The 23,006-nt window shown below is 43.1% G+C and overlaps 1 pseudogene; it reads left to right on the top strand.

The window, feature by feature from the left end:
• Positions 1–10,638: 10,638 nt before the first annotated feature.
• On the top strand, positions 10,639–22,288 carry LOC129038990 (AP-3 complex subunit sigma-1-like; annotated as a pseudogene).
• The last annotated feature ends 718 nt before the right edge of the window (positions 22,289–23,006 follow it).

The raw sequence follows: 23,006 nt of genomic DNA, 5'->3' as shown, positions 1-23,006 counted from the left end.
ACCCAGCTAATTTTTTGTAATTTTAGTAGAGACAGGGTTTCACTATGTTGGCCAGGCTGGTCTTGAACTCCTGATCTCATGATCCGCCCACCTTGGCCTCCCAAAGTGCTGGGATTACAGGGGTGAACCACCGCACCTGGCCAATAATAAAATTTTTTAAATATTAATTTAAAAAGGATTAAATGATGGGATAAGGAGGTAGAAATACTGGAAAATGTTTAGCCATAAAAACTTTAGCAACCACTGGGCGCCATGGTTCATGCCTGTAATCCGAGCACTTTGGGAGGCTGAGGCCGGCGGATCACCCTGAGGTCAGGAGTTCAAGACCAACCTGGCCAACATGGTGAAACCCTGTCTCTACTAAAAATACAAAAATTATCCAGGCATGGTGGCATGCATCTGTAATCCCAGCTACTCAGGAGGCAGAGGCAGGAGAATAGCTTGAACCCAGGTGGTGGAGGTTGCAGTAAGCCAAGATCACACTACTGCAATCTAGCCCGGGTGACAGAGTGAGACTCTATCTCAAAAACAAAACAAAACAAAACTTCAGCAACCACAAATATTTGCACCAATATTTTTTATTTTTATTTTACTTCAGATTGATTAATAATTACATTGCACCAATTTATTTTTTGACAAACCATTTCTTTGATGAGTATAAGCACAGCTAAGAGAAGTGAAATGATGAAACACATTACTAATGAAGGTTTTGGGACTTGAGACTCAGATGATGGTAAGAATAATATACTCAGGATCGGCCGGGTGCGGTGGCTCATGCCTGTATTCCCAGCACTTGGGGAGGCCGAGGCGGGTGGATCACGAGGTCAGGAGATGGAGACCATCCTGGCTAACATGGTGAAACCCCATCTCTACTAAAAATACAAAAAAAATTAGCCGGGCATGGTGGCAGGTGCCTGTAGTCCCAGCTACTCGGGAAGCTGAGGCAGGAGAATGGCGTGAACCCGGGAGGCAGAGCTTGCAGTGAGTGGAGATCGCGCCACTGCACTCCAGCCTGGGCGACAGAGCGAGACTACGTCTCAAACAAAAAGAAAAAAAAAAGAATAATATACTCAGGATCTTCAGGGGATTATTTTAGTGCAGAATTATTTAAAGGATTGAAGATGGTCTAGAAGGTGGCCCCTGGGCATTAAATATGTTTTGTTTCACATACGCAATGGTGGCCTACACATTGTGTTGAAATGGAAATTGTCTGTATTTTAAAAATCGGATGATTTCCATAAGCAAAGACAAATGATAAAGTAAGAGAAAATATAGGGAATTTCTTTTACAAATAAAAGACTACATTCCCTAATTTTTAAAGAGCTATAAAACGTTGAGAGGGAGAAGCCAACAGCCCAATAGATAAATGGGCAAAAGACAGGAATGGACAGTTCACAGAAAACAATAGAGAAATGGTCCTTAAACATACAAAACCATGCTCAACTTTACTGAGAATAAGAGACATGCAAATTAAAACTCTGAAAAACTATTTCAACTATCAGACTAGCAGCTATAGAAAAGCTTGACAACATACTTACAGTAGATAGAATTCTAAAATGCCACCCATTATCTCTGACCTCTGATTATGCCTATGATTAGGTTATTCAATAAGGCAAAGGTGGTGTGATTTTATAATTGTAATTAAGGCCCCAAATTGGTATACTTTAAATTATCGAAAGTGAGATTATCCTGTTGGCCTTGATTTAATCATTAGGATGTCCTTCAACAGAGGGCTTAGACTTTTTTTGATGTATCTCTTACTGGCCTTGAAGAAGCAAGCGGCCATGAGTGTTATGTCTCCAAAGAAATGAATTCTCCCAACAATTGGAAGGAGTTTAGAAGCAGATCCTTCTCCAATGAAGCCTCTAGATGACAATGTACTGGCCAGCACTTTGTTTACAGCCCTGTAAGACCCTGAGCTCAGGGCCCAACTGAACTTTGTTTAGATTCCTGTGGCGCAGAAAGTATGAGATAATACATGTTTTGTTTTAAGCCACTAAGATTGTGGAAATTTCTACAGAGCAACAGAAAACTAATAAAATACTCTACTGATGAGGCTGGGAGAAAACAAGCACTCATATACATGGCTAATGGGAGTGTCAAATGTTAAAAGTCCTATAAAAGGGAATCTGTCTGTATCTGACAAGGCATTTCTTTTTTTTTCTTTTTTTGAGATGGAGTTTTGCTCTTATTGCCCAGGCTGGAATGCAATGGCATGATCTCGGCTCACTGCAACCTCTGCCTCCCGGGTTCAAGAGATTCTCCTGCCTTGGCCTCCCGAGTAGCTGGAATTACAGGTGCCTGCCACCACACCCAGCTAATTTTTTGTATTTTTAGTAGAGATGGGTTTTCACCATGTTGGCCAGGCTGGTCTCGAACTCCTGACCTCAAGTGATTCGCCCGCCTCAGCCTCCCAAAGTGCTGGGATTACAGGCATGAGCTACCACGCCAGACCCTGACAAGGCATTTCTACAATGACATGCACATTGACTTTGGATGTAGCAAATCCACTTCTAGGAATTTACTCTAGACTTTCTCACTGTAGCATTATTTATAATACCTAAATATTGGAAATAACCTAATCGCACATCTACAGGTAATGAGTTGAATAAATTATGGTATATCTGCACAAGGTAGTACTCTAGAGTCATGAAAAAAATTTAAGATCTCTGAGATGAACAAATTTCTGGGATACATCCTTAAATGAAAAAAGCAGAGTGCCCAGCACTTTGGGAGGCCGAGGCCGGCATATCACCAGGTCAGGAGATCGAGACCACCCTGGCTAACACAGTGAAACCGTCTGTACAAAAATACAAAAAACAAAATTAGCCAATTAGCCAGGCATGGTAGCAGGCATCTTTAGTCCCAGCTACCACTGCACTCCAGTGTGGGCGATAGAGCGAGACTCCGTCTCACTAAAAAAAAAAAAAAAAAAAGCAGAGTGGAAGAGTATACATACTATTCTGCTGCTGCTTCTTTTTTTTTTTTTTTTTTTTTTTTTTTAATTTGAGATGGAGTCTCACTCTGTCGCCCAGGCTGGAATGCAGTGGCGCCATCTCAGCTCACAGCAAACTCCACCTCCTGGGTTCATGCGATTCTCCTGCCTCAGCCTCCCGAGTAGCTGGGACTACAGGCGCCTGCCACCACGCCCGGCTAATTTTTTGTATTTTTAGTAGAGATGGAGTTCCACCGTGTTAGCCAGGATGGTCTCGATCTCCTGACCTCGTGATCCGCCCACCTTGGCCTCCCAAAGTGCTGGGATTACAGGCGTGTGCCACCGCACCTGGCCTCTACTTCTTATATAAGAAAGAAATAAGACACCAAGCTCAGTGGCTCACATCTGTAATCTCAGCAATTTGGGAGGCCAAGGCAGAAGTATCACTTGAGGCCAGGAGTTTGAGACCAGTCTGGGCAACATAGGAAGACCCTGTCTCTACAAAATAATAATAATAATAAAGTAAATAAGTAAGTAAAATTAGCCAAGTGCAGTGGCATGTGCCTGTAGTCCCAGCTACTCAGGAGGCTGAGGCAGGAGGATCACTTGAGCCTAAAAGTCTGAGGTTACGGTGAGCTATGATATGATTGTGCCAATGCACCCCAGTCTGCATGGCACAGAGAGACCCTATTTCTAAAAAAAAGTTTTTAAATGAAGGAAAGAAAGAAAGAAGAATATGTATATGTATTTGCTTATTTAAAAAAAAAAAAAAAAAAAAAGGCCAGGTGCAGTGGCTCACGCCTGTAGTCCCAGCACTTTGGGAGGCCGAAGCTGGCGGATCACCTGAGGTCTGGAGTTCGAGACCAGCCTGGCCAACATGGTGAAACCCCACCTCTACTAAAAATTTTTAAACAATTCGTTGGGCGTGGTGGTGGGCACCTGTAATCCCAGCTACTTGGGAGGCTGAGGCAGGAGAATCTCTTGAACCCGGGGGGTGGAGGTTGCAGTGAGCTGAGATTGCACCATTGCACTCCAGCCTGGGCAGCAAGAGCAAAACTCTGTCTCAAAAAAAAAAAAAAAAAAATGCCGGGCACTGTGGCTCATGCCTGTAATCCCAGCACTTTGGGAGGCTGAGGTGGGCAGATCACTTGAGGTCAGGAGTTTGATACCAGGCTGGTGAACATGGCGAAAAACCGTCTCTACTAAAAATACAAAAATTAGCCGGGCATGGTGGTGGATGCCTGTAATCCCAGCTACTTGGGAGGCTGAGGCAGAAGAATCGCTTGAACCCAGGAAGCAGAGGTTGCAGTGAGCCAATATTGTGCCATTGCACTCCAGCCTGGGTGACAGAGTGAGACTCCGTCTTGGAAAACAAAAATCAAAAAACACACAGCCGGGCATGGTGGCTTATGCCTGTAATCCCAACACTTTGGGAGGCCGATGTGGGCAGATCACTTGAGGTCAGGAGTTCAAGTCCAGCCTGGGCAACATGGCGAAACCCTGTCTCTACTAAAAATACAAAAAATTAGCCAGGCGTGGTGGTGTACACCTTTAGTCCCAGATACTTGGGAGGCTGAGGCATGAGAATTGCTTGAATCCGGGAGGCTGAGGTTACATTGAGCTGAGATGGTGCCACTGCACTCCAGCCTGGGCACAGAGCCAGACTCTGTCTAACCACCATCACCACCACCAACAACAACAACTACAAAAACCCACAGAGAAAGGCTACATCTGAAACTAATGAAAAATAGAAAATGTTTGTGGTTGCTGAAGAGAGTATGGAATAGGATGGGGGAATAGTGCTGGGATTGCAGGCATGAGCCACTGCGCCCGACCTGATTTTTCACTTTTGAACTATTAAATGTTTTGTAAAATGCAGGGTTTTTTTTTTTTATTTTTTGTTTTTTGAAACAGAGTCTTACTCTGTCACCCAGGCTGACAGAAGTGGCACGATCTCGGCCACTTCTGCCAACTTCAAGCAATTCTCCTGCCTCAGTCTCCTGAGAGCTGGGATTCCAGGCACTCACCACCACACCCGGCTAATTTTTGTATTTTCAGTAGAGACGGGATTACCCCATGTTGGCCAGGCTGGTCTCGAACTCCTGACCTCAGGTGATCTGCCTACCTCGGCCTTCCAAGTTGCTGGGATTACAGGCATGAGCCACCACGCCCGGCCCAAAATGGTTAATTTTTCTTAGATTCCAGATTCGGTTTTTAAAGTAAATGGCCACTGCCCCTGGCCAAAATGCAGTTTATTTTGAAATGTTTATTTAAAAATAAGATGGGCCCAGCACTTTGGGAGGCTGAGGTGGGTGGATCACTCACTTGAAGTCAGGAGTTTGAGACCAGCCTGGCTTATATGGGGAAACCCCATCTCTACTAAAAATACAAAAATTAGCTGGGTTTGGTGGCGGGTGCTTGTAATCGCAGCTACTTGGGAGGCTGAGGCATGAGAAGCGCTTGAACCCAGGAGGCAGAGATTGCAGTGAGCCGAGATCACGCCACTACACTCCAGCCTGGGTGACAGAGCATGACAATGTCTCAAAAATAAATAAATAAATAAATAAATAAAACAAAAATAAGATGGATGGATGGATAGAGACAGGAATGTATAGGTAGATGCAATAAAGAAGATATATTAAAATGTTGACGGTAGAATCTAGGTAGTGGGTATACAGGTGTTTAGTTTAAAAAACTTTTAATTTTTCTCCGTGCTTGAAATATTTATTTTTAAATGTTGGAAAACATTAAATAAGAATGGATGAAACAGCAAACCCTAAAACAATCCTAACTGTGTAGCAAATTGATAATGTAACCACACAGAGAAAGTAATTTACTCAAGGGCCAGGCGCAATGGCTCATGCCTGTAATCCCAGCACTTTGGGAGGCCAAGGCGGGAGGATAGCTCAAGCCCAGGAGTTCAAGACCAACCTGGGCAACATAGTGATACCTTGTCTTTATAGAAAATACAAAAATTAGCCAGGTGTGGTGGCACACTCCTTTATCCCAGCTACTCTGGAGGCTGAGGCAGGAGGGCAGGGCTTCAGTGATCTGCACTCCAGCCTGGATAACAGAGTGAGACCCTATCTCAAAAAAAAAAAAAAAAAAAAGAATTTATTCAAGTATACTTTGAACACATAATTCTGTAACCCCCTTAGTGGGATATATTATAAGGACAAAAGTTTCAGAGAAAGTTTGAACTTTCCTTATCTGAAATCTCTGCTGACTTCATGATAAGTTAGCTGGAACTCCTGCATACAGTAAATAGCAGGCCAACAGAATTCTTCCTGAAGTAGCCTGTTTAGATTCAGTTTCAAAATGTTAATAACCTTATTCACAATAATTCCGTGAAGAATTTTGTACTACCCACTAGGTGGCAATGCTATCTAATGTAATTAAAGCAGATCTTTAATTTGAAAGACTCATTCATCTAACAACCTATATTGATCTTTCTTACATACTGAGCAAACTAGACTTTCATTAAACATTAAACATTATGTTTCATTAAACATTTCATTTCATTAAACATTACTAAGAACGTAATGTTCTTTGGAATTTTAATAAGAAAGAAAAAAAGATACTATTTCCCCACACAAGGAATATATTAAATCAAACTCAGAATCATTGGATTGGTAGGGACCTCCAGAAATCAGCTAGTCCTTTTGTCCACCTCCAAACAGAATAACTCTCCTACTCTATAATTTTTTATTTGCCTGGGAAAAATGACATTTCTCAAAGTTCTATTCCAACATTTAGCATATAGTCATGTGGTTCATTCAATCATTCTTCATAAAGCAGACAACTTCTGAGCAATTACCATTTGCCAGGTAGGGGGCTAGGTATTGGGGGTATGATGGTGCCACAGACACAGTCCTGCTGCCATCAAAAAGCTTATTGTCGATTGCCCTGGCCATTGGCCCTCTTGGGAAAATGGAAGCATTGGTGTGGGTCCTAGTGGCATGGTTTGTTCTACTCTTCTCAGGTCAACCAGAGGAGAAATCCTATAAGAAAGGGAGGCCCAGTGGGGAAGAACAGAAAAGTATGTTTAATTGTTATTCGAAGACAATGTGAGAAATGCAGAAGAGTAGGTAAAAGGTATGAAGGACCTGGGAGAAGAAAGTCTTAGAAGTAGGTAGAAAAGTTTCCCAGATGAAGCAACATCTAAACTGACATGTGAAGGATAAGTAGGTGCTAGACAGATGGGGGCCAGATGAAATGGCAGAAGACAGGGAGGGCTATGCAGGTTGCAAAAGTTGGAGGGAGAAGGATAGCATCCTATTTGCCTCTGTATCCCCAATGCTCAGCACCACATCTAGCACACAACAGACTTATATTAAACAGAATGAACTAATTCTGACCCTTACTCTGGTGCTATCACAATGTGACCCCGGAAAGATCGCTCCGCTTCTTGGATCCTTGCTGTCCTCACTCTGAAGGTGAAGGAGATCACTCAGGGAGACTGTGGAGAAGGAGGTAAGAGGGCTCAGGACAATCCTGAGGACCACTGATACTTAAAAGATAGGCAGAGAAAAAAGAGGTAGCAACGGAGGCTGCAAAGCAGGATCGCGAGAGGCAATAGAAACCAGGAGAGTGTGGCATCTTGCATGTGAGGATTTTAGGAAATAAGCAGGCCAGGCACAGGAAATAAGGCCTGTAATCCCAGCACTTTGGGAGGTCGAAGTGGGCAGATAACTTGAGGCCAGGAGTTCAAGACCAGCCTGGCCAACATGGCAAAACCCTGTCTCTACTAAAAATACAAAAATTAGCCAGGCGTGGTGACATGCACCTGTAGTCCCAGCTATTCAGGGGGCTGAGGCACAAGAATCACTTGAACCAGGGAGGCAGAGGTTGCAGTGAGCCAAGATCATACCACTGCACTCCAGCTTGGGCAACAGAGCAAGACTCTGTCTCAAAAAAATAAATAAATAAACTGTTAGAAGTCAAGAAACAGTAAACATGGAAAAAAAGTCAATTACTTTATGAATAAGAAGTTGCTCTCGGACTTTGTAAGAGCAGGTCAGCGATATGGGTGCAAGTATCACACTGCAGTGGATTGCAGATACAGTAGTGAGTGAACCTATGGAGTCAGCAAATACAGAAACCCCTTTAAAGAAATCTGGCAGTGAAGCAAAAGTCAAGAGAGGAAAACATTTAAACATGCTTGAGCATGTTCAATTGCTGCTGGAAAGGAGCCACAAGATAGGGAAAGGTTGAAGGTGGTGAGGGAGAGGCAGATAAGGCTGTGGAACAAGTGTGGCATTTGAAAAGGCAAGAGAGCATAGGAGTAAAAACAGGTGGACTGGAGCAAGGATATCCAGAGGTGTGCTGAGCTTATTAGACACCCACCCAGGGGATAATTTTTAACACAAAAACCTCCACTCTATAACAAAACTATCTTCAGAAATAATCATAAAGAAAATAATAAAATTCCAGAAAGTAAATGCAGAAAGTGACATTTTTCTGTTTTTGAACTCCATACATATATTATGTGAGTAAAAAAATTGTTTAATAGAAAATCACAAGAGGGGCATGGTGGTGTGTGCCTGTAGTCCCAGCTACTCAGGAGGCTGAGGCAGGAGTATCCCTTGAGCTGAGTTTGAGGCTGTAGTGAACTATGATCATGCCACTACACTCCAGTGTGACAGAGGAAGACCCTATTTCTTTAAAAAAAAAATTGCAATAAAAAAGAAAATAATAATGCATTAATACTTTTGTGTTACAGGAAAAATATAAAATTTAGGGAATAATACTAAATCATACTACTGATATGAACATGTTCGTGAGTCATTAGTTTGTTTTTTTTTTTCTGTTTTGTTTTGTTTTGTTTTGTTTTGTTTTTGAGATGGAGTTTTGCTCTTGTTGCCAATGGCACGATCTCGGCTCACTGCAACCTCCGCCTCCCGGGTTCAAGTGATTCTCCTGCCTCAGCCTCCCAAGTAGCTGAGATTACAGGCATGCACCACCACACCCGGCTAATTTTGTATTTTTAGTAGAGACGGGGTTTCTCCATGTTGGTCAGGCTGATCTCGAACTGCAGACCTCAGGTGATCCACCTGCTTTGGCCTCCCAAAGTGCTGGGATTACAGGTGTGAGCCACCGATCCTGGCCTGAGTCATTAGTTTTAAACAACAATAACAAATGTTACTATTAACAACTTTATTCAAACTCAGTAAAATATTTCAAGTATGAACTAAAATTTTTACTTTCCAAACAAAATATCACAACTCTCAGCTCACACTCTTTGTTTTAAATTTTAAGCACGATATATATCCCAAGTGGTCACATACAAAATGACAGAATTGAAATAACTCAAGTTCTCTTTCTCCACCTTTACAGTCTCTGTGCTTTCATTGTTTATTTTGCATCTAGTGCATAAAAGCAGAAATAGGCCAGGCGCGATGGCTCACGACTGTAATCCCAGAATTTTGGGAGGCCAGGGCGGGTGCATCACCTGATCTCAGGAGTTAGACATCAGCCTGGCCAACATGGTGAAACCCCATCCTACTAAAAACACAAAAATTAGCCGGGCATGGTGGCAGGTGCCTGTAATCCCAGCTACTCAGAAGGCTGAGACAGGAGAATCACTTGAACCTGGGAGATGGTGGTTGCAGTGAGTGGAGATGTGCCACTGCACTCCAGCCTGGGTGACAGAGCGAGACTCCATCTCAAAAAAAAAAAAAAATACCTGAGGCTGGGTAATTTACAAAGAAAAGAGGTTTATTTGGCTAACAGTTCTGCAGGCTGCACAGGAAGCATGGTGCCAGCATCTGCTTCTGGTGAGGGTCTCAGGCTGCTTCCATTCATGGGGAAGGTAGAGGTGAAGCTGAGATCTGCTGTGTGGAGATCACATGGTGAGAGAGGAAGTGAGAAAGAGAAAGGTAGGGGAGAGGAGAAGGTGCTGGGCTCTTTTTCACAGCCAGCTCTTGATGGAACTATAGAGTGAGAACTCACTCACCCAACCACCCCACCCAATTAATCTATTCATGAGAGATCTGTTCTAATGATCCAAGCATCTCCCAGTAGGCCCCACCTCCATCACTGGGGACCAAATTTCAGCATGAGATTTGAAGGGGTCAAACATCCAAAAAATGACACACATATATGAAGACAGTAACCACTGCAATTGTGCAGAATTGACCAGCAAAAGACCATTTTCAGGCAGTAGTAATGGCAGTGGCTGCTGTCGCTGGCTGCAGCAGGGAGGCGAGGCGGGGGCTGCAGACACCATGCAACTGGTGGGAGCCCCACCCTCCTGGGCGGGGCTACAGCTGCCCCACTGTGGCTGTGGATGGAAGCCTCCCTGTTCTCTTGGAGGGGGCCAGGAGGAGGCAGGGTCTGCCCTCTTGGGTGCAGCTGCAACCGCCCAACCTGTGGCTGCAGACCTAGGCCTCCCACTTCACGGAGCAAGCAGGAGTCGGGGAGAAGCAGGAACCCCGACCCTTCCGAGTTGGTGGGGCAGGAGCTTTGCCGGTGCAGCTGTGGCTGGCCTCCCAGGCTCAGGACCTGGACATCTCTGCAGCCTGCACCCTTGGGAGCCTGGTATGTTCCCTCCCCCGAACCACACTCCCCTTGGGGGCATGAGATACCCCCCTCGGCCCCGCCCCATCCCTGCAGGCTCGGGGGTGTCTGCTCTCGCTGCCTGGCCTTTCTGCTCCTGGTGCCAGCTCTGACTCCTAGCGGGGTTGGGGCCCAGCCCCGGGGCCATGAATGGCAGCAGCAGCCAGATTAATTCCTGGACGAAAGTGGGGCGGGTCCTCAGTAAGGCCCCACCTTCAGGCCAGGTAGGGCCTGAAGGCTGGGAGCCAGGCTGCCAGTCCCGCGGACCAGAATGGGGACTTGTGGTGCTTTTTCGGGGCTGCCCATGGCTGCCCATGGGCCAATCGGCATGCACTTCCTCCCCTCTGAGGTCCGTAAAAGCCCTGGGCTTAGAGGGAGCAAAGCAGAAGATGGCCAGAGAACGAAGAGGACAGAGAGAGGACGAGACAACCCGCTGTGCGGATGAGTACTCTGCTGGTAGCTGGAGACGACGGGACGACCAGCTCCAGAGAGGATAACTCACTTTTCTGAGAGCTGCAGAAAGGAGTATTGTCTCTGCTGAGAGCTTCGGTGAACTGCAGAAATGTCCAAACCATCTGTCGGCAGAGAGGAGCTATTCTCTCCAGGGCCTCCTCCCTGCAGACAGCTGAACACTACACGGGAGGACCTGCCTACAGAGAGGAGCTACCCACTCCCACTCCTCTGAGCTTTTCTAACACTGAAAAAAAAACTCTTATTCACTCTTCATTTGTCTGCGTACCTCATTCTGGACGCACCACGGCCACAGATGTTTCTGGCCAGAAAAATCAACTTCCCAGAGATCCTGTAACAGTATCTTATCCGCCATGCTTTATATGGCAACCAATGGTTTTTATGATGGTTTTATTATGGCGACGGTTAAGAGCAGATAAATCAGTTTTGTTTTAAAATCTCAACGGACATCACATATCTAATTGCCTGCACCTGCAGCAGACTGCTCCAACCCTTCTTCCTCACGGTAGGCCACTCAAGCTTCAGTTGTGGCGGAAGGAAAAGCCTAAAGGAAGATAGCAGGGGCAAACTTGCCTGGTGATAGGAGCAAAGTCAACCATCAAGAATGAGGGGAAACTCGTACTAGGTCAGGACTGCAGCTGAGCGTGCATTTTTTTTTTAGGGCCCCCCACAGACTGCAAGAAAGATGCATGTGGGATTATATTGCACAGGGCCCAGAAATAGGATAGACTCCCTCAGCAGCTGACCAGTCGCTCTGTGCCCTTGTACTTATAAAATTGAGGTTAACGAGAGACCTCAGAAAACTGAATAACCCTAGTTTTGGAGAGCTCCCTTTAGGAGATCCCATGAACATTTTATTCACTAAAATAAAGTCTGACGGGAGGGGTCAGCCAATATTCACTGCAACAAGCATCTCTATTGGGTACAGTTCCCCGTGGACCTCTCTGAGTGGGAGGAACTCACTTTGAGCTGGGCTGCCTTGACTCCTGACTGGGACAGCCAGGTTGGCTTATAGCAAGCAGCGCAAACCACAAGAGTTTCACCTAGAAAGCTTAGTAGTTAGGACTATAGGCTTGCCAAGAACGGAGAGTGCAATGCGGTGCTCTTAAACTTGGTAGAAATGGCTGCTGTGGAGAGAGGGAGAAAGAACCAGGAACTATGGGATTAAGGGCCCAGTGAGTGTTGAAGACCACAACAAAAGAAAAACTTTAGACAAAACAAATGTAACAGTTTACTTGAGCAAATAACAATCTACACATTGGGCAGCCCTTAGAACCAGAAGTTCAGAGAATACAGTTCTGCAACCTGGGTATTATTTACAGAAAAATGCTGAAGAAGTGGGGAGCGATGGTTCACACCTGTAATCCTAGCAATCTGGGAGGCTGAGGTGGGCAGATCACTTTAGGTCAGGAGATGGAGACCAGCCTGGCCAACATGGTGAAACCCCATCTGTACTAAAAATACAAGAATTAGCCAGCCGTGGTGGTGCATACCTGTAATCCTAGCTACTACTCTGGAGGCTGAGGTGGGAGAATCCTTGAACCCGGGAAGCTGAGGTTGCAGTGAGCCGAGATTGTGCCACTGCACTCCAGCCTGGGTAACAGAGTGAGACTGTCAAATAAATAAATAAATAGCCAAAGGTGGCAGAAACAAAGAACAGAGACTGGTTGTTTCACAGTTACTTTCCTTGTAAAGGTTAAAGCAGAGGGGACTTCCTTGTCATGCCAGCTAAAACTGGCCTATTTGGGGATTTGGATTTCCTGATTTCTTGGAAGGTCAAGCAAACAACTTGATTTTGTCTTGGTGTCGTGGAATTATTTTTACTTTTTATTTTTGAGACAGAGTCTCGCTCTGTCACTCAGGCTGGAGGGCAGTGGCGTGATCTCCACTCACTGCAGCCTTGGCTTTCAGAACTCAAGGGATCCTCTCATCTCAGCCTCCCGAGTAGCTGGGACAGCAGGTGTGCACCATCATGGCTGGGTAATTTTTTTATTTTTTGTAGAGATGGAGCCTCCCTATGTAGCCCCCAATGGTCTCAAATTCCTGGGCTCAAGCGATCCTCCCACCTTTGCCTCCCAAAGTGCTGGGATTACAGGCCTGAGCTACAGCGCCTGGCCAAGTTGGCCTGGAATTTTAGCATAAGTGACTCCATTTTGGTTTGATCTACTGAGGCCTAGTGAAGGAGCTCAGTCTAAATCAATGGGCTCCTATAAATTTAATTTAACAACCACAAGTTCCTTTAACTATAGCTTAGAGTAATTTTTTTCTACTGTGACTTCAGTGGGGAGGGAATGCAAATTGTTACTGCTCTCTAAATCAGGAGGTAGCAAACTTCTTTTTGTAAAAATTCAGATTGTAAATATTTTAGACTTTCTGAATCACATACTCTTTGTTCATTCATTTGTTACAAGCCTTAAAAATACATAAGAAGCATTCCTAGCTCCCAGGCAGTACAAAAACAGGCCTTGGCTGGATTTGGCCTGAAGACTGTATTTTGCTAAGCTTTACTCTAGATAATACATCCATTAGAGATAGTAAAGTTTCTTTTCTTTTTTTTTTCTTTTTCCTTTTTTTGAGATGGAGTCTCACTCACTCCAGACCAGGCTGGAGTGCAATGGCTGGATCTCGGCTCACTGCAATCTCCATCTCCAGGGTTCAAACAATTCTCCTACCTCAGCCTCCTAAGCAGCTGGGATTATAGGCACGCGCCATGACACCGGGCTAATTTTTGTATTTTTAGTAGAGACAGGGTTTTGCCATGTTGGCCAGGCTGGTCTCAAATTCGTGACCTCAAGTGATCTGCCACCTCAGCCTCCCAAGGTACTGGGATTGTAGGTGTGAGCCACTGCATCTGGCCAAATAAAGTTACTTTCTACCATTCCAAGAAAGGCTATTTTCTTGAGAAAGACTGGATAAATAATTTAGAAATTGGTTTGTGAATCATTTTCCTCCTACCTGAATGAAGAGGGAGTTCTAGTGGCAAGCAAGGTGTAGCTACATAGACTTATGAAAATAACTAAGACAGGTACCTTCAGATGAAGGGAAAATTAGGGGAAGTTACATGATTTCTTATTTGTGTTATATATTTGCACAATGCATTTTTCTTTTGGGAATTTATGAGTTAGATATGAAGTACCCCTTTGGCAAACAGATTTTAAAAATTCAGTGAAAAGAAGCAAAATCTATCCCATGACTTAAGACTCCAAAAGTGTTTAAGAAAATTAGAAAAGCAAGCTCTAGTTTAAATTTTGAAAAATCTCAATGTGAGTACAGAGTTTTCTTAGGAGTTCAGAAATGTAAAAGTTTTATACAAAAGATGAAAGAAAGAGTATATTTCCCAAAACCTACATGAACAGTGTTTGAAAAGCTAAAACCAAGAACAAACTGAAACTTAAATCTCCCTCCTTAAAAGGAAGTTTTTTTTAGAAGTAATGGTAGGACTGAGTGCAGTTAATTATTAGGATTAGGTTAGGACTGGCTGCATAATATTTGGAACCCAGTGCAAAACAAAAATTTGAGTCCCCTTGTTAAGCAAAAAGTATTGATAACTTCAAGATGGCGACAGCAGAGCATTGTATGGGGCCTTCTGAGCGATAGCTCAGTTCGCATGCTCATGAAGGAGGTGTAAACCAAAAATAAATTCCAAGGCCCCCCAACCATCTGAATGGACTTCCTCCTAAGCCAGGGCACTCTAAAATTCAACCTGAAAGACTGGTTCAGGCCATGACAGGAAGTGAGGGTTAGACATGCCTCCTTACACCTCTCCGTCATTAACATCAACACAGACCTTAAGTCTGATAAGAAACATTTAGAATCTATTCTCTCTGAAGCCTGCTACCTGGAGGCTTCATCTGCCTGATAAAACTTTTGGTTTCCACCACTGCCTTTGAGATGTACCATCTTTCTGGACAGAACCAATGTATAGCTTAAATGTATTTGATTGATGTCTCACGCCTCCCTGAAATGTATAAAACCAAGCTGTGCCCCGACCACCTTGGGCACATGTTCTCAGGACCTCCTGAGGAAGGACTGTGTCACAGGACATGGTCACTCATATTTGGCTCAGAATAAATCTCTTCAAATATTTTATGGAGTTTGACTCTTCATCGACAGAGGCCCTCGGCCAGGGACTCAAGAATGCCCAAATCCTGCCTCAGCCCAGCCATCTCCACTTCCTTTGAGGTTCTAGAAGGAGGTTTGCAAGATATAACAGCATGTAAGATACCATAGCAGGTACCCCTTTATTTTCAAGTAGGTTCCTGTAACTGCCTCTTTAGGGATCCTGGTTAAGCTATGCTGCGGCACAAAATTTAGGCTCAGGACATAAGTAGAGTCTTTCTGCCCAGCAGAATTGAGGATTCCTGAAGGTTTAGAGAAATAGAGGAGAGAAAAAAGAGCAAATGTCTCTGCCTAGAAGGCACCTGCTGTCCCAGGAGAAGTAAAAGGGAGAAGTGCACTTTAGTGACCTCTCCCTGTAGCAGAAGTGTGCCATTCACTATTTTAGAATCTAATCAGATTATCAGCGCCTCTTCTAGGACAGGAGCAAAGATGGAGATTGGAAAAGAAAGACTTTCTCCTGTTTCTTCTTCACCCTACTGTGAGGGAAAGGGCTTTTAAAACTACATTTAAATTACATTTGAATTTTAAAAAATAAACAGGATGAGCAGTATTCTCTGCTGTTTTGATGCAGTTAGCATAAATGCTAAGAGATAACAATGAGCAAGGAAAATAACCATTTATTTTCCTTCATCTTTTTTGTAAAGCAATATTTAGTAATCTGTAGTTTTAGCAAAGAAAAAAATTGAAACTCAATAAACGAGTATATAAGAATAGGCCAGGTGCGGTGGCTCACACCTGTAATCCCAGCACTTTGGGAGGCCAAGGCGGGTGGATCACTTGAGGTCAGGAGTTCAAGACCAGCCTGGCCAACATGGAGAAACTCCGTCTCTACTAAAAATACAAAAATTAGCTGGGCGTGGTGGCAGGCGCTTGTAATCCAAGCTACTTAGGAGGCTGAGGCAGGAGAATCGCTTAAACCCAGGAGGTGGAAGTTGCAGTGAGCTGATATGGAGTCACTGCACTCCAGCCTGGGTGACAGAGCGAGACTCCCATCGTCTCAAAAAAAAAAGTATATAAGAGTATCAAATAACAATGCAGATGTTTGAAAAATGAATTTAAGTGTCTAGAACTAGACAAAACACAGCCCTACACCAGATGCATTTGAACCAGAGCAACTCCATCTTGAATAGGGCCTGGGTAAAGTAAAGCTGAATCCTACTGGACTTTATTCCAGGAGGTTAGGCACTCTAAGTCATAGGATGAGGTAGGAGGCCAGCACAAGATATAGGTCACAAAGACGTTGCTGATAAAACAACATGTGATAAAGAAGTGGGCTAAAACCCACCAAAACCAAGATGGTGAGGAGAGTGACCTCTGGTGGTCCTCATTGCTCATTATAAGCTAATTATAATGCATTAGCATGCTAAAATAAACGCCCACCAGCGCCATAACAGTTTACAAATGCCATGGCAACGTGAAGAAGTTACCCCATATGGTCTAAAACGGGGAGGAGCCCTCAGCTCTGGGAATTGCCCACCTCTTTCCTGGAAAACTCATGAATAATCCACTCCTTGTTTAGCATATAATCAAGAAATACTAAAAGTATAATTAGTCAAGCAGCCCACGCTGTTGCTCTGTCTATGGAGTAGCCATTCTTTTATTCCTTTACTTAACAAACTTGCTTTCACTATACTGTGTTAACTCGCCCCAAATTCTTTCTCACATGAGGTCTAAGAACCCTCTCTTGGGGTCTGGATCAGGGACCCCTTTCTGGTAACACCTAGAATACTAAAGAAATAGGTATATGTGCTCTGGGTCACCATAATTATTCTGAGAAATTATAGGACACATATAGAGAAACCAAAAGACTGAGGGGGAAAACTCAAAATTTTTTTTCTGAGACTGAGTCTTGCTGCGTGGCCCAGGCTGGAGTACAGTGGCGCAATCTCGGCTCACTACAACCTCCACCTCCCGGGTTCAAGTGATTCTCCTGCCTCAGCCTCCCAAGTAGCTGGGATTAGAGGCACATGCCACCACGCCCAGCTAATTTTTATATTTTTAATAGAGACGGGCTTTCACTATGTTGGCCAGGATGGTCTCGATTTCTTGACCTTGTGAATCGCCCACCTCGGCCTCCCAAAGTGCTGGGACTACAGACATGAGCCACCACTCCCAGCCCTCAAAAATTTTTAAAAAGAGGAGAAAGTTTAATCAAAATTGGATTTAGTAAACTTGGAATTGGCTGTTGGTAAATTGTGAACAAACACCACTGTACAAGCACTTTGCAAGGACTTACGTAAGATGAGATGATAATAGAAGCCACCCTATATGTTCTGTGAGCAAGCACTTTCAATTGAGACTCTTTTAAAAAAAAAAAAAACGGGGGGGGGGTGTGGTACAATTATTTCTGAATAACAGAAATAATTCCAGCAAAATGATGAGCAAAACTTATCATGTTGTCCTTGGAGACAAGATGAAGAAACGTGAGAGGTGACTCAGCAGTTTGGACAATCCAAACAGGGTTAATGAATTAGAGTCTCTGTGACATCTCACAAAGCTCTGCCCTATCATTGTCCTATTTGGCAACATTATCAGTAATTTATATGGTGGCACAGAGGCATGCTTATCAGGTTTAAAGATTACCCAAAACCAGGAGGGAAAGCTAACATAATGGCTTCACTAAAGATTCACAATTACCTCCACAGGCTGGAATCTCAATCTCAAATGTCAACAGTTGACATTTTGACTAGAATCAATGTAAAGGATATTTTTAGATTAAAACAAGTTTTATTTTGGGTTTTTTTGTTGTTTTTTTTGTTTTTTCTGAAAACCAGAAGGGTAGTGACCAGGCTTGGTTGCAACTCATAAAACAAACAAAAAAACTTAAAGTTTCTTTTTGAAATGAAGATGAAGTATAGGATGGAAAAAATTAAAGTTTTGATTGATTATGCGTTAAAACAAACCAGCTCTACAATGCAGCTGTTGAAAAAGTTAATGCTGGTTTGGACGTATCATTAAAAACAACAGTAGTAATTTATTGAGAGGGAATTATGAGCACTGGCTCTAGAGCTAGACTGGCTGGGTGACACTGGACAAATTCTTTCATCTCTTTGTGACCACATTCCTCCATTTTTAAAATCGGGGTGATATGGTTTGGCTGTGTCCCCACCCAAATCTCATCTTGAATTCCCACGTCTCATGGGAGGGACCTAGTGGGAGGTGATTGAATCATGGGGGCAGATCTTTCCTGTGCTGTTCTCATGATAGTGAATGGGTCTCATGAGATCTGATGGTATTATAAGGGGATGTTTCCCTGCACAAGCTCTCTTCTCCTGTCTGCCACCATGTGAGATGTGCCTTTCACCTCCCACCGTGATTATGAGGCCTCCCCAGCCATGTAGAACTGCAAGTCCAATAAACCTCTTTCTTTTGTAAATTCCCCAGTCTCGGGTATGTCTTTATCAGCAACATGAAAACAGACCAATACAGGGTGGTAAGAATAATACCTACTTAATAGAGTTCTTTTGAATAACTCAACGAGATAATACATATAAAAATTTAGAACAGTGCTCAATAAATGTTAGCTGTTATTGTTCTGTTCTGGACACTTTACACACATTTGTATGTGTATGTGTGTGGCTTTTTATTTAACTACATGTATTCATTGCAAAGTAATACACATATTAAAACAATACTAAAAGGTATACACTGAAAAATTGTACCTTAATTATCAGTCCTTCTACTGAGAGATTAAATTAAAATGCACCTTTCATTTTTATGTATTAATGGGTGCATAGACTGCACAATGCTCTGCACATTTTCCTCCCCACATGTTGTGTATCTTGGAGATATTTCCCTATCAGTATATGTAGATCTATTCCATTCTTCGGTTTTGTTTTGTTTCTCTCTGGAGACATGGGGTTTCACTATGTTGCCCAGACTGGTCTCCAATTCCTGGGCACAGGTGATCCTCCTGCCTCAGCCTTCCAAGTAGCTGGGACTACAGGTGTGCACCACCACACCTGGCCTATTCCATTTTTTTTAAAGCTGCATAGTATTCCACTGTGTAGATGTGCCATAATTTATTTACCAGATCCCTAAACCACAGTTATTTATGTTCGTATTCAGTCTATTTTTTTCCACAAACAATGCTTCTATGAACTTCCTTGTAGCTCAGATACTGGAGTCAGATTGTCTGGTTTAAATACCTGTGCTGTCACTTATTAACTGTGAGCACGGGTAAATGTCTGAGCTTTACCAACCTTGACTTCCTAAAGTGTAAAATAGGGGTAATAATAGTGCCAAACTCATAGTGTTCTTGTAAGGATTAAATGGAGAGTACCTTGCTTGGTGCTCCTACATAGTAAGCTCTCAACGAATATAAAATACTTCCCTTTTTAACTTTCCAACTTTACATACATTTGAGTTTGTAGAGTGAATTATTAGAAGTAGAATTGCAGATTCAAGGGTGTTTGTTCAAAACTCTGGCAGATAATATCAAATTGTCCTCTGCGCTGGATCATGTTTTCCTCTCTAGATACACACTCTACCTGTCCTGATCCTGCTCTGTACTCCAGGAGGCTATAAATTTCTAGCACCCAGTGTCCATTCAAGACCTCTGTGAGAGATGGGAAGGCAGAAGGAAAGAGCCCCAGGCCTCCGTTTGGCACTGGCTACATTCCCTTACCAGAAGCTAGCTTCCATTAAGCAGCTCCTCCCCAGCAGCTACTAAGTCCGCCATGTTCCTTTTTTTAAAACATATTTTTATTTTTTAATAAGACAGGGTCTCTCTCAGTTGCCCAGGCTGGAGTGCAGTGGTGCAATCACGGCTCACTGTAGCCTTAACCTCCTGGGCTCAGGTGATCCTCCTGTCTCAGCCTCCAGAATATTTGGGACCACACGCGTCTGCCACTACATCCAGCTAAATTTTAAAAAAATTATTTGTAGAGACGGAATCTCCCTGTTTCCCAGGCTGGTCTCAAACTCCTGGACTCAAGCAATCCTCTTCCTTGGCCTGCCAAAGTGTTGGGATTACAGGCATGAGCCACAAAACCTAGTCCCCGCCATGTTTCAAGAAAAGCTCTCTCCCTTTGCCCTGTCAGTCAGATCGGGTAGAAACTGTTTCCTGCAATTGCTTGTCCCTGGATCTTTCACCAGCCCTTGCAGGTTCCCCTAACCCTGAGCATATCTCTATAAATAATCCTTTTGTTAAACTTCCTTCAGTTACCCTTTTAACATGCCATCTGACTGGCACACTATCCAATTCACACTCTCACTGATTCACTATGAGAATATTTGTTTTCTCACACTCTTGCTGATACTGGCATGTCAAATGTTTTAAATATTTTATATAAAAGACTCCTTTAGTTTTTTATTTTTTCTGGGCACCAGTGCCATTATTTATCTTTTATCACAGGTAGTGTTTCCTTTTAAACTTCAGTTTCTTAAAAGCCTTTGCATAAGTATAGATACTTATTATTTCCTCAATATTGTATTAGTTCAATTAAAAATATCAGAAAATTCAGCCAAAATAATATGAAGAACTATTGAAGACATTAAAAACTTTACCCCAGGCCGGGCTCGGTGGCTCACCCCTGTAATCCCAGCACTTTGGGGGGCCAAGGCGGGCAGATCACGAGGTCAGGAGATCGAGACCATCCTGGCTAACATGGTGAAATCCTGTCTCTACTAAAAATACAAAAAATTAGCCGAGCGCAGTGGTGGGTGCCTGTAGTCCCAGCTACTCAGGAGGCTGAGGCAGGAGAATGGCATGAACCCGGGAGGTGGAGTTTCCAGTGAGCCGAGATTGCGCCACCGCACTCCAGCCTGGGCAATAGAGCAAGACTCTGTCTAAAAAAGAAAAAAACTTTACCCCAATAAAATTTTTTAGGTGTGAGGATGACTTGTGGCTGTGTTTTTTAAATGAGAAAAACCCTTATCTTTAGAGATATCCTCTAATATAATTACAAGTAAAATGGTATGATATATTAGATTTACTTCAAAATTCTCCAGAAAAATAGACAATAGAGTGTGGGGAATACATGGAAGAAGACTGGGAAAATGTAGGTAATTGTTGAAAGCAGGTGATGGGTATGTGGTGTATCATTATGTCCACTCTTTCCCATTCTGTTCCCATTCATTATCTCCACCCTTATGTGCTAAAAGTCCCAAAATAAGAAATAAACCAACAAACAAATCCAATAGCAACAATAAACAAAGAAATAAAAAGACAACTAAACATCCAAGTTGAGGAGAAGGATAGCCAGTGAGATCCCCAGGTGGAGCAGCTGCTCTAGCACTGCCCAGCCAGGATTAAGGTGACCATCACCTTCAACAACCACAGGAAGCCACAGCTCTCCAAGTTCCACCAGCTCTACAGTGAAGACACACAACAGCAAATCATCAGGGAGACTTTCCACTTAGTATTTAAGAGAGATGAAAATGTTTGTAAGTTTCTAGAAGGAGGATTATTAATTAGAGGATACAACAACAAACTGATTTCTAGACCTCACATAATAACATAATTTGTCTTCTGTGTGGGTTCTTCAGAAAATGAACTTGGTGTTTTAGATCTAATTTGAGTATTTGTGGAAACATTAGGCAAGTGTTTTTGAAAATGTCTGTGAACTGGATTTCATCTCCCATGTGGCTCACATTATTCTTGTAGAAATGATATTGGGGGAATGGTATTAGAGACTGTATTAGTTTGTTTTCACGCTGCTATAAAGATATACCCGAGACTGGGTAATTTATAAAGAAAAGACATTGAATTGACTCATAGTTTCATATGGCTGCAGAGGCCTTGGGAAACTTACAATCATGATGGAAGGGGAAGCAGGCACGTCTTACATGGTGGCAGGAGACAGCTAAGAGCGAAGGGGGAAGAGATCCTTATAAAACCATCAGATCTCATGAGAACTCATTCACTATCATGAGAACAGCATGCGGGAACCTCCCCCATGATCCAATTACCTCCTTCCCTTGACATGTGGGGATTACGGGTCCCTCCCTTGACCTGTGGGGATTACAATTTGAGATGAAATTTGGGTGGGGACACAGAGTCAAACCAGATCAGAGACCAACAAGAATGAGCTTGTTACACAAATTAATGTGCAAAATAGCTGAAAAAAACAAAGTTGGCTTTACAGGAACCTAGCAGCCCATGCTGTATCAGCTGTATAGAGTATAAACCTTCCCAAGAGTCCAAGAAACGTTAACACTGGTGACATCAGTATAAAAGTGCCAAACCTGCCTTCTTTTAGATAAAAAATTTAAAAGACTATTTTCAGTAAAATCCAGGGGAAAAGGTCATCCAAGTTTACCTTGTAGTTGTTTACCAAAAATAAAGGGGAGTCTTAACTTTTGCTCTTGGATTTAAGTCAAGGTACTGTACAGAAGTTATACAAAATTGGTATGTGAAGTTCAATGTACCTTTTCTTATTCAGTGATTTTTAAAGAAATGAGATAGTTCCAGTGTGATTTGTTTTATTTTCTAAACTGTCTCTCTATGCCCACCAAAGCCATTCCCTATATATTGGCTACTATGATATTTTGAAAAGTGTCTGTGATATTTCATTATGTATCACCCAAAACATTGGTATTTTGTATGGATTACAAGTGCAGCGTTCCTTAAGTCTTTCTGCTATTTGTCACAATTGTCACTTAAAGAACCAATTGTATATTGTGTGAAAATATTATGACTTTTTTCTTTTTTTATTTTTTATTTTTATTTTTTGAGACAGAGTCTCACTCTGTCACCCAGGCTGGAGTGCCATGGCGTGATCTCAGCTCACTGCAACCACCACCTCCTGGGTTCAAGAGATTCTCATGCCTCACCGTCCCAAATAGCTGGGATTACAGGCACGCACCATCACGCCCAGCTAATTTTTGTATTTTTAGTAGAGACAGGGTTGGCCAGGCTGGTCTTGAACTCCTGACCTCAAGTGATCTGCCTACCTGGACCTCCTAAATTGCTAGGATTACA

This window comes from Pongo pygmaeus, chromosome 5, assembly GCF_028885625.2.
Source record: "Pongo pygmaeus isolate AG05252 chromosome 5, NHGRI_mPonPyg2-v2.0_pri, whole genome shotgun sequence".
In the NCBI taxonomy this organism is placed as follows: domain Eukaryota; kingdom Metazoa; phylum Chordata; class Mammalia; order Primates; family Hominidae; genus Pongo; species Pongo pygmaeus.
Note: the sequence above shows the minus strand (reverse complement) of the source record. Positions and strands in the feature narration are given on the sequence as shown.